Source organism: Aquarana catesbeiana, linkage group LG06 (genome assembly GCF_042186555.1).
Source record: "Aquarana catesbeiana isolate 2022-GZ linkage group LG06, ASM4218655v1, whole genome shotgun sequence".
In the NCBI taxonomy this organism is placed as follows: Eukaryota; Metazoa; Chordata; class Amphibia; order Anura; family Ranidae; genus Aquarana; species Aquarana catesbeiana.
In genome coordinates, this window is record NC_133329.1 from 235800248 (window position 1) to 235811766 (window position 11519).

Sequence of the window (11519 nt, forward strand, 5' to 3'; positions counted from 1 at the left end):
AGTGGCAACAAAATAAATACATTTTTAAAAGCCTTTAAAAGCCTTTACAGGTTACCACTTTAGATTTACAGAGGAGGTCTACTGCAAAAATTACTGCCCTCGATCTGACCTTTGCGGCGATACCTCACATGCATGGTGCAATTGCTGTTTACGTTTGACGACAGACCGCCGCTTGCGTTCGCCTTAGCGCGAGAGCAGGGGGCGACAGGGGTGCTTTTTTTTTTTTTTTTTTTTTTCTTTATTATTTTTTTGCTTTTTTATCTTATTTTTAAACTGTTCCTTTCATTTTTTTTTTTTTTTAATCATTTTTATTGTTATCTCGGGGAATGTAACTATCCCCTATGATAGCAATAGGTAGTGACAGGTACTCTTTTTTGAAAAAATTGGGGTCTATTAGACCCTAGATCTCTCCTCTGCCCTCAAAGCATCTGATGACACCAAGATCGGTGTGATAAAATCCTCCCCAATTTCCCAATGGCGCTATTTACATCCGGCGAAATCTAAGTCATAAAATGCTCGTAGCTTCCGGTTTCTTAGGCCATAGAGATGTTTGGAGCCACTCTGGTCTCTGATCAGCTCTATGGTCAGCTGGCTGAATCACCGGCTGCATTCTCAGGTTCCCTGTTGAGACAGGAGAGCCAGAGAAATACACGGAAGACGGTGGGGGGGGGCATTCCCTCCCACGGCTTGTAAAAGCAGTCTAGAGGCTAATTAGCCACTAGGATTGCTTTTACATGAAAGCTGACCGCTGGCTGAAAAGAATGATACCAAGATGATACCTAAACCTGCAGGCATCATTCTGGTATAACCATTCAAAGTCATGAATGGTGTACCTGAAGACAAAAAAATGGTTAACAATAAAGCACAGTAAACGGTAAAGTATAAAAAATTGCATACCTGAAAAGCAAACATGATAAAACATAATAACAATAAAACATTGCAGAATAGAATACAGTAAAAAAGAGCAGAACAAGAGAGAGAGAATAGAGAGAGAGAGAACAATAAAACGACAACTATTTTTTTTTATTTTATATATTTTTTTTTTTTTTTTACACTTTTTTTGTAACTAACTTTTATAACGGTAACCGGTTCCAGGTTCGGGTCTCTAAAAATGCGATGGCATCTTGGGAGACCCTGTGAAAGTGTGCCTAGTCTGTGCAATGCTGTTCACTACGCTAATACTCAACTAATGAATGGTAGCGTTCAAAACATTCACCAATGCAAAGACCAGGATTGTCAGGACAGGAGGGACAATAATAGAGGGTGTCACGCCTATATCCGCGCTTGCTGCAGACACGACATCTTTTTTGGGGGTTCGTTGGGTAGGGGTACTCGGGAGGACATAAAGAAAATGCCTCTCATGCAGCCGACTGCATTTGGTTGGGGATGTGAATGGGGGAAGTACGGGCGCTGCAGAAGCGGTGGGTTCCCAATTAGGATTGGCGAATGCAGCAGGAAGGGCACTATGGGCACGACGGGCCTGTGTTTGTCTTCTTGGTGGCAGCGGGACACTACTTGTGCTTGCCACCTCACCAGCTTGAACTGCACTTATGGGACTCGCCACGTCACCAAGTGTTACTGCAGTGCTGGTTTGACTACGACCGGGGTGTACTAGGCCGCTGGCGCTTGCCAGTTCAATAAAAAGCTACCAAAAAAACTGTTAGCGATCGCAGGGATCAGGCCTGACTCTGCGAATGCTGCAGTTATGCGTTAAGTGTTTTGTAAGTGACAGTGATCGATCGATACTGCACTTGGGTGGGCTGGGCCGGGCGGAGGGGCAAAATGCAGGTGCTAGCAGGTATCTGGGCTGATCCCGCTAACACTGCGTTTTTGGGAACCCTAAACTGCTGGGGACGCCAGTATAGATCTGATCGGATCAGATATTGATCCGTTCAGATACTATACCACTAAGGGAGGTGTACGGTGCGTGCGTGGGTGTTAGCGGTACTGGCGCTAATCTGACGCTGCTTGGGGCTGGTGCTTGCCAGTTCACCAAAATACTACCAAAAAAACTGTTAGCGATCGCAGGGATCAGGCCTGACTCTGCGAACGCTGCAGTTATGCATTTAGTGTTTTGTAAGTGTCAGTGATCGATCGATACTGCACTTGGGTGGGCTGGGCTGGGCCGGGCGGAGGGGCAAAACGCAGGTGCTAGCAGGTATCTGGGCTGATCCCGCTAACACTGCGTTTTTGGGAACCCTAAACTGCTGGGGACGCTAGTATAGATCTGATCGGATCAGATATTGATCCGATCAGATACTATACCACTAAGGGAGGCGTATGCTGCGTGCGTGGATGTTAGCGGTACTGGCGCTAATCTGACGCTGCCTGGGGCTGGTGCTTGCCAGTTCACCAAAATGCTACCAAAAAAACTGTTAGCGATCGCAGGGATCAGGCCTGACTCTGCGCACGCTGCAGTTATGCGTTTAGTGTTTTGTAAGTGACAGTGATCGATCGATACTGCACTTGGGCTGGGCCGGGCGGAGGGGCAAAACGCAGGTGCTAGCAGGTATCTGGGCTGATCCCGCTAACACTGCGTTTTTGGGAACCCTAAACTGCTGGGGACGCTAGTATAGATCTGATCGGATCAGATATTGATCCGATCAGATACTATACCACTAAGGGAGGCGTATGCTGCGTGCGTGGGTGTTAGCGGTACTGGCGCTAATCTGACGCTGCCTGGGGCGACGCATATCACCGCCGGGCGATCAGGGGGCTAAACCTTTATTTGGTAATAAACGGCGGGTGCCCTGACACTATAAAAAATAAACAAACTAACCAGCGTCACCTGTAACACTTATACGGTGATCAGTGGTGAAAAGGTTAACTAGGGGGCCATCAAGGGGTTAAAACATTTATTCGGTAGTATATGGGGGTCCCTGTCGCTATAAAACGCTGACGGCGAACCTAAATATTTAGGTCCCTAACTAGCGTCACCAGTGACACTAATACAGCGATCAGAAAAATGATCGCTTAGCGACACTGGTGACAGGGGGTGATCAAGGGGTTAAAACTTTATTAGGGGGGGTTAGGGGGGTATCCTAGACCTACAGGGGGGTAATACTAACTGTTCCTACACTGTAACTGTCACAAACTGACACCAATGCAGTAATCAGAAAAAAAAAAAAACTGCTGGTGTCATTTTGTGACAGGGGGGGGGGGTGATCGGGGGGGGGGGGATCGGGGGGCGATCGGGGGGGGGGATCGGGGTGTTTTGTGTGCCTGGCATGTTCTACTGTGTTGTGTAGTGTTGGTGCACTCACATACCTGTCTTCTCTCCTCGGGCCGGAACGGAAATTACCGAGCCGAGGAGAGATGACATCATTTCCTTTGCTGCTGTTTAGCATACAGCAGCAAAGGAATGATGTGATTGGCCGGCGGCGATCGCGAGGGGGGGGCCACGAACGGATGGCCTCCCCCTCATCTCCGATCGCCGTGGGACAAAAGACGACCGCCTCGGGCACCGGGGGGGGGGGGGGTCCGATCGGACCCCCCACCCGCGGAAGGCAAATCACGTATAAGTACGTGATTTTGCCTGTCCGTGCCACCTTGCCAACGTAAATCGGCGTGAGGCGGTCGTCAAGTGGTTAAGGAAGGGGGAACACCAGTTGGTAAGTTATGGTAAAAGAGTGCCCTCTAATGCGGTTTGCTTTGATCTGTTTCAGCCCCGCACGCTCACGCTCTCGGAGTTCAGAAGGAAGCCACTGCAAGAACCTTGGCAGGATGGATTGCAAAACTCATCCGTAGAGCGTACAGAGCGAGGGGCGGCAATCTTCCTACAGTGGTGACTGCACACTCCACCAGGGTGGTGGTAGCGTCCTGGGAAAGTGCAGCATCTTGGTCTTCGCGAAATACGTTCTTAAGACATTATAGAATCAACCCAGTCGCTTTGTCTTCTGTTATGATTTAAAATAAATTTGGTTTGTCAAGCATTACCCACCTTGTCAGCTAGTTATTTATCACTAGTATGCTGCCATGTTGGCTTCAGGAAAACGGAAAATTGTTTCAAATACTTACTGTAATTTTCCTTTCCTGATGCCAAACCATGGCAGCGTATGGGCCCACCCATGTGCATTCCGGTATGTGGCTTGTTACAAAGAATGGGGTGGCGGCTAACCATGCCTTCATTTATGCTATTCACTGGTCCTGGGGGAGTGGTCAAGAGGCGGAGCTCTATCACTAGTATGCTGCCATGGTTTGGCGTCAGGAAAGGAAAATTACGGTAAGTATTTGATACAATTTTCTGTTTTCGCCTTGAAATTTTGGCCTTTAAAGTCTTTTTGCATCCGTTTTAGGGACATTTGATCCTGTTTTGACACATATTCTGCCTACCTGAGCCATTGGCCAAAGGTGTGAAAATACCAGATGCCACGCCCGCAAAAATGGACCAATTTTTTTTCAGCCCGGTTTACCTGTTTTGGCTTTCTTTTACCAAGAAATGAGCAGGGGAATGAAAAATGACTGTTTTTTAACCATAAAAGCCAAGAAATTGTTTGGGAAACTGCCATTTCCTGAAACTGAATGTGACCTCCTCAAAATCAGAAGTGGCCCTTAACACCTTTCTCCTTGACATTTTGGCCTTTAAATTTTTTTTGCATCCATTTTAGGGACCTTTGATCCCGTTTTGACACCTTTCCTGCCAAACTGAGCCATTGGCCAAAGGTGTGAACATTTCAGGTGCCACGCCTGCAAAATGGACCAAATTTTTTCAGCTATTTTGCCTATTTTGGCTTCCTTTTATCAAGAAATAACCAGAGGGATCAAAAAAAATGACTGGTTTTCAACACTGAAAAGCCAAGGAACTGCCTAGGAAACTGCCATTTCATGAAACTGGAAGTGACCTCCTCAAAACCGGAAATGGCCCTTAAAGTGGAGTTCCACCCAAAAGTGGAACTTCCACTCATCAGATTCCTCCCCCCCTCCGGTGACACAGTTGGCACCTTTCAGGGGGGAGGGGAGTACAGATACCTGTATATTACAGGTATCTGTACTCACTTCCGGCATAGATAGCCTCAGAATCTGCGGTTATTCACGCCACTTCCTGCTCCCTCCCCGCTGCCTGCTGGGAAACACACGGGTCCCAGAGGCAGCAGGGACCATCCGTATTGCGCTGCGCGACTCGCGCATGCGCAGTAGGGAACCGGGAAGTGAAGCCGCACGGCTTCACTTCCTGATTCCCTTACCGAAGATGGAGGCGGCAGCACCCGAGGACGGAGAGACGGTTCGGCCTCGGGTGCCGACATCGCGGGCGCCCTGGACAGGTAAGTGTCCATGTTTTAAAAGTCAGCAGCTGCAGTATTTGTAGCTGCTGACTTTTAAAAAAAAAATTTTCGGCGGCGCTCCGCTTTAAACACCTTTCTTCTTGACATTTTGGCCTTTAAAACGGAAAATTGTATCATACTTACCGTAATTTTCCTTTCCTGGTGCCTATCCATGGCAGCATACTAGTGATAGAGCTCCGTCTCGACTCCTCCCTCAGGACCAGTGAATAGCATAAATTAAAGACGTAGTCCCTCCCCCAACATTCTCCGTTAAATAGAATACCGAGGGTGGGAGCGTATGCTGCCATGGATAGGCACCAGGAAAGGAAAATTACGGTAAGTATGATACAATTTTCCGTTTTCCTGGTGCCTCCATGGCAGCATACTAGTGATAAATAACTAGCTGACACGGGTGGGATAATGCTTAACAATAAATGTTTTAATTAGAATGGGACATTGCAGCCTGAACTGCCCTTCTCCCGAACTCAACCGTTGTGAGAGCTCCTGGGTCAATATGGTAGTGTCTGAGGAAAGTATTGTGGAAAGACCAGGTGGCGGCCCTGCACACCATCTCTAGTGACACGTTAGCCCTTGCTGCCCAGGAGGTTGAGACTGCCCTTGTAGAATGAGCATTCACTCAGGATGGAGGTTCCATATTCTTCATCCTGTAGACCTTCTGGATTAGTTTTACCACCCAAGATGCCAGGGTTCTGATGGAAGCTTCCTTGCCCCTGTATTTACCGAATGGAACAATAAAAAGTCTTTCCGAGCTCCTGAAGGATCTAGTGGCCTCTAGGTAGGCTCTGAGCACTCTGGAAACGTCCAGCTCATGACATGATCCCGAATCCGCTTCAGCAAATACTGGTAGTGCCCAAGGCTCCAAAAGGTGACTTGGAGTAGCGACTTTGGGTGTGAACCCCCGAAGGGGACGAAGCTCCACTCTATCGTGGAAGAAAGAGATGTGGTCATCACCTATCCCTAACGAGTGGAGTTCTGAGATTCTTCTACCAGATGTAATGGCTAGCAGGAAAACCGTTTTTAGTGTTATGTTCCATATTGTCAGTTGTTCCACTGGGGCAAATGGATGGTCAGAGAGGACTTCAAGGACCAGGGATAAATCCCACTTGGGAAAAGAGCGTCTGACAGGTGGACCAATCTTTAACACTCCTCTGAGGAAAGTGACTACTAAGGGCTCTTCTGCCCATTTTTTATTTGTTGCGGCAGAAATTGCTGCTACTTGGACTTTGAGGGAACTTAGGCCAAGACCCAGATCAAGTCCTGATTGGAGGAAGCCGAGAACACCTGATGTAGAAGGAGAGATTGGATTAAACTCATTTGAGGCAGCAAATGACAAGAACTTGTCCCATATTCTTGAATATATAGCATTGGTTGCTGGCTTCCTGGCTCCTAGGAGGGTTGTTATGACCCCTGGGGAGCATCCTAGGGACTCGAACCTTCGCCTCTCAACCTCCAGATTCGAAGGTTCAGCTTCTGAGGGTCTGGATGAACTAAACTGCCCTGCATCAGAAGTTGAGGGAAAGGATGGATCCTGATTGGAGAGCTCACACTGAGGCTCATAGCTAGAGGAAACCAGGGTCTCTTCGGCCAATATGGGAGTACTGCCAGTACCTGGACTGTTTCTCTGAGAAGTCTCAGGAGGAACTTGAATATTAATGGCCGAGGGGGAAAGGCATATGCGGTGAACCTCCAGGGGCATGACAGAGCATCTACTTCCTCCGCTTGTGTATACGGAAGGTGAGAGACGAATCTGGTCAGTTTGGCATTCCCCGGAGTGGCAAATAGGTCTACTTGAGGAGGATCCCAGAGGTTGGCAATTTGATGGAAGACCAGGGGATGAAGAGCCCACTCGTTGTTGTCCAAGAATTTCCTCGACAACGTGTCTGCTTCCGTGTTCAACCTTCCCGGGAGATACATCGCCCTGAGGTCTAGGACGTTCTTCTCTGCCCAGAGCATAATCGGCTCTACTTCCCTGAGGAGTGATGTGCTGCGAGTGCCCCCCTGCCTCTGCAGGTACGCGACAGCTGCTCTGTTGTCCAGGCGTAAAAGTACTCTCTGGCCCCTGATCTGAGAGGCCAATGAAGTTAGTGCCAAGAACGCTGCTCTCATCTCCAGTATGTTGGATACTACTCCCTGGGTGGGACAGGACCATCTCCCCTGTATCCTGGTTTCCTCGCAATGGGCTCCCCAGCCCTGTCCACTTGCGTCGGACGTAACTGTGATCCAGAAGAGGGAACCCAGATGACGAGGTTTGGAGAGGTTTTCCGGAAGAGTCCACCAATGAAGGCTCCTGCGCATTGCTCCTGTCAGCAGAATTGTCTGAGAGAGTCGCTGTCTCTTCCACTGCGCCAAGAAACCCATCTGAAAATACCTCAAAAGCCAATGGGCCCAAGGAATCATCGGTATACAAGCAGACATTGTGCCAATGAGGCTCAGGCATTGCGATGCCGTTAGATACCGGCTCGCGATGGTTTTGACCATCTTCTGGATAATAATCCTCATCTTCAGGGATGGTAATGACACTGTCCCCTCCCGGGTGTCGAACATCGCACCTAGATAGATCATCCGCTGTGTAGGTGCAAGCTGACTCTTCTCTGAGTTTATCAGCCATCCTAGTTCTCTCAGGGACTGGAGAAGAATGTCTCGGTGATACACCAACTGACCCGGACTGCTTGCTAGGAGGAGGATATCGTCCAAATAGTGGTATATCCTCAAACCCCTCTCCCGCAGGGGAACCAGAGCGGATATTAGAATCTTGGTGAACACCCTGGGGGAGGTGCACAGACCGAAGGGCAGGGCTTGAAACTGCAGGTGGATCCGACCTACTGCAAATCTGAGATACTTCTGAAAGGCAGGTAGAATTGGCATGTGTAAGTACGCATCCTGCAGATCGATTGAGATCATCCAATCTGTTGGCTGTACTGCCTGAATAATTGTTTGTAGAGACTCCATCTTGAAGCTTTCTGGGTGTATGTGCCTGTTGAGTCTTTTTAGATCGATCACAGGCCTCCATCCACCCGTTCTCTTTGGGACCAGAAATAGAGTGGAATAGAAGCCTGCGAAGCGCTCCGTCAAAGGAACCGGCACAGCTGCTCCCTGAAGTTGGAGTGACGATACGAATTGTCTTAGGGCTTGAGCCTTCAGCGGAGAGGATGGAATTTCCGTTCTTGTGAACGAATTTTGAGGTGGAGGATGAGAGAAACTCCAAAAGTGTCCCCATTGGATTGTTGAGAGGACCCAGGGATCCTGGCATTTGCTGGCCCAGACTGGAAGAAAGAATTTTAGTCTGGCTCCCACCGGGAGTGTCTGGGCTAATCTGGCGTCAAAAGGACTGCTTCTGCTCATGTGGAGTCTGAGGGGCCTTCGACTTTCTGCCCAAGAAGGATGCCTGAGTGCCCCTCCAGGGTCTTCTGCCGTCTCTGAACTGCCTTGATTGTCTGAAATCTCTAGGGTTTGACTGGCGGAACCTGGAAGAACCCCCTCTGGATCTTCGCATCCTTCTGTTTTGGGGAAGCATACCTGACTTTCCTCCTGACAGCCTAGATATGGCTTTATCCATTTTGTCTCCAAATAATGCCTTCCCGTCGAACGGGATTTTGCACCAATTTTGCTTGGAAGCCAAATCCGCCGTCCAAGGTTTTAACCACAAGGCCCTTTTCGCCATTACTGAGTGCAGCATAGATCTTGCTGAACACCTAATCGTGTCTATAGCTGCTACTCCAACGAAGTCTGTTGACAATCTAATTTCTTCCAAGGCTTTAATTATGTCATCCTTGGGGACATCCTGGCGTAGAGCTGTTTCAATGTTATCCGTCCAAGCTCTAATGGCATTAGATACGGAGGTGAGGGCGATCGCTGGCTTACATGCCGCTCCTGCAGCTAAATAGCTCCTCTTGAGATCCAGATCGATTCTTCTGTCAAGAGGATCCTTGAAAGAAGCGGAATCTTCCATAGGCAGGGTAATATTCTTTGCAAGTCGCACCACTGATGCGTCTACCACAGGTATGGAGTTTAGTGACTTTGTTCCCGCCTCCGGCAAAGGATACAACTTATTGAAACGGCCCAACGACAGCTTTTTATCAGTCCTAGACCACTCATTTTGAATGATTTGCGTAATTTCTCCCATCAAAGGGAAGAAAGCCTGTTTCCTTTTAAGGAATGGGAAGTAGCTTTTTGCTTCCTGGGGAGGTTCTTCAGTATCCTCCCAAGCTATTGCGGCTCTTACTGCCTGGATGAATGGCTTTACCAATGAATGGCTGAAGCCGGAAGGATCTGACTCATCTGACGAATCGCCCGAGAGGTCTTCAGGTGGGGAATCTCTGGCCAGTCGGCCTGATGGAGGTAGAGGCGTACTGGCTGCGGAAGGACCAGGAAGAACAAGCTCAACATCCTGCGCCTGGGACGTCTGCGGGACTGGCTGGGCAGGAACCAAGGCCGCAAGCTCAGAGAAGGAGTCCTTCATAGTCTTTTTGAGCAGGTCCACCACCTGCTGGTTTTCTAACTCGCGGCTGGACGCATAGTCCGCAAAACAGTCCTTGCAGACTACTTTATTCGGCAGCGGACTAGCCCCACAGGTCCAGCACTTCTTCTTCTTGTAGGATCTAGGAGAGGGAGACCGGTCCCGTCTTCTGGATCTTGACCTCTGTCGCGAAGAATGGGACTCACGTCTTGACGAGCGGGACCGGTGGCGTGAAGAACGAGATCTGCAACTTGGGCTGTCGTCATCGTGGTGCCTTGAGGATTTTTCGGTCCTCTTGGAGTGGGCAGGGCTATGATTTTAAGAAAAATCATGTCAGGCCAGCGAGCGCACTTTTTTTTTTTTTTTTTTATACTCACGTATAGGTGGTCCCATACCTAACGGAGGTGTGAGGATCTTTGTTGTGAGATGAATGGCTCATTTCGGAGTTGGGCATAAGGATCAGCTGCGGGAAAAAAATAGCAAGAAAGATAAGGAAAGAAAAGAATGATATATATATATATTTTTTTTTAAGAGGCACATAATTCACTTTTTTATTTTTTTTTTGGAATGCTTACCACAGAGCAGCTTAGAGAGACCTTAGCAGGGCACAGCTGAGGCAACTCTGACCACCAGCCCCCAAGGCTGATCCTAAATAGCCTGAGGGTGGGTGGGGTAGAACCCATGAACCCCCAGTCACTCTGCCCCCTTTTTTTTTTTTTTTTTAATTTTTAAAGGAAAAAGGGCAAAAATTGGCCCTTTTTCCAGAAACAAAGATGGCCGCCGCGGCTTCGAGAGACCGCGCATGCGCCCGCGCATGCGCAGTAGAGCCGACGCCGGGAAGCCGAGAAAAACACTCGTCAAGCGACGGCTGTTAGCTTCCCGGATCGCGCATGCACAGTAGGACGCAGGGAACGCCGAGCCACGCTACATACAAGGGAAGGCAAAGAAAACACAACACAGCCCCACAGTAACAGGGCGATGGAAGTCTCTCCTGATACAGCAGCCTGTAAACCTCACAGGTATCTAACAAATGTCTTACAGCCTCTTATATTTATACTTTCTTTGAAAGGGAGGAAAAGGAATGATGCAGAAGGAAAAGGGGGGGGGGGGGGGGGGAATACAAATGCAACTTTCTTTCTCTTTTTTTTTTTCTTTTAAAATGGAAACAACAAAAAAGAAAAATGTAAAATCACAAGCCTGGCAGAATGGAGCTGATCCTTTTGCGACTCCTTTGCCTTCATCATAGGATATGGTGGCACACTGCGTTCCAGTGAGGAAACTCTGCAAGAAGACCCCAACAGATCCACAGAGGGGTTCCCAGTCTTATTAGCGCTGTGAGCGGCCCAAGAACAGGGACTGCGCACGGGAAAGGCTAAACCCGGCGGACGCTGCCGACTGCAGAGGTATGGACATACTGCTACTCTTCACCAGCACAAGAGGTATGAGGAAAAAAAGGAGAATGTTGAGGGAGGGACTACGTCTTTAATTTATGCTATTCACTGGTCCTGAGGGAGGAGTCGAGGCGGAGCTCTATCACTAGTATGCTGCCATGGAGGCACCAGGAAAACCTTTTTGCATCTGCTTTAGGGACATTTGATCCCATTTTGACGCATTTTCTGCCTAACTGAGCCACTGGCCAAAGATGTGAAAATACCAGGTGCCACGCCCACAAAATGGACCAAATTTTTTTTTCAGCCCAGTTTACCTGTTTTGGCTTCCTTTTACCAAGAAATTAACAGAGGCTTAAAAATGACTGGATTTCAACCTTAACCACTTCAAAA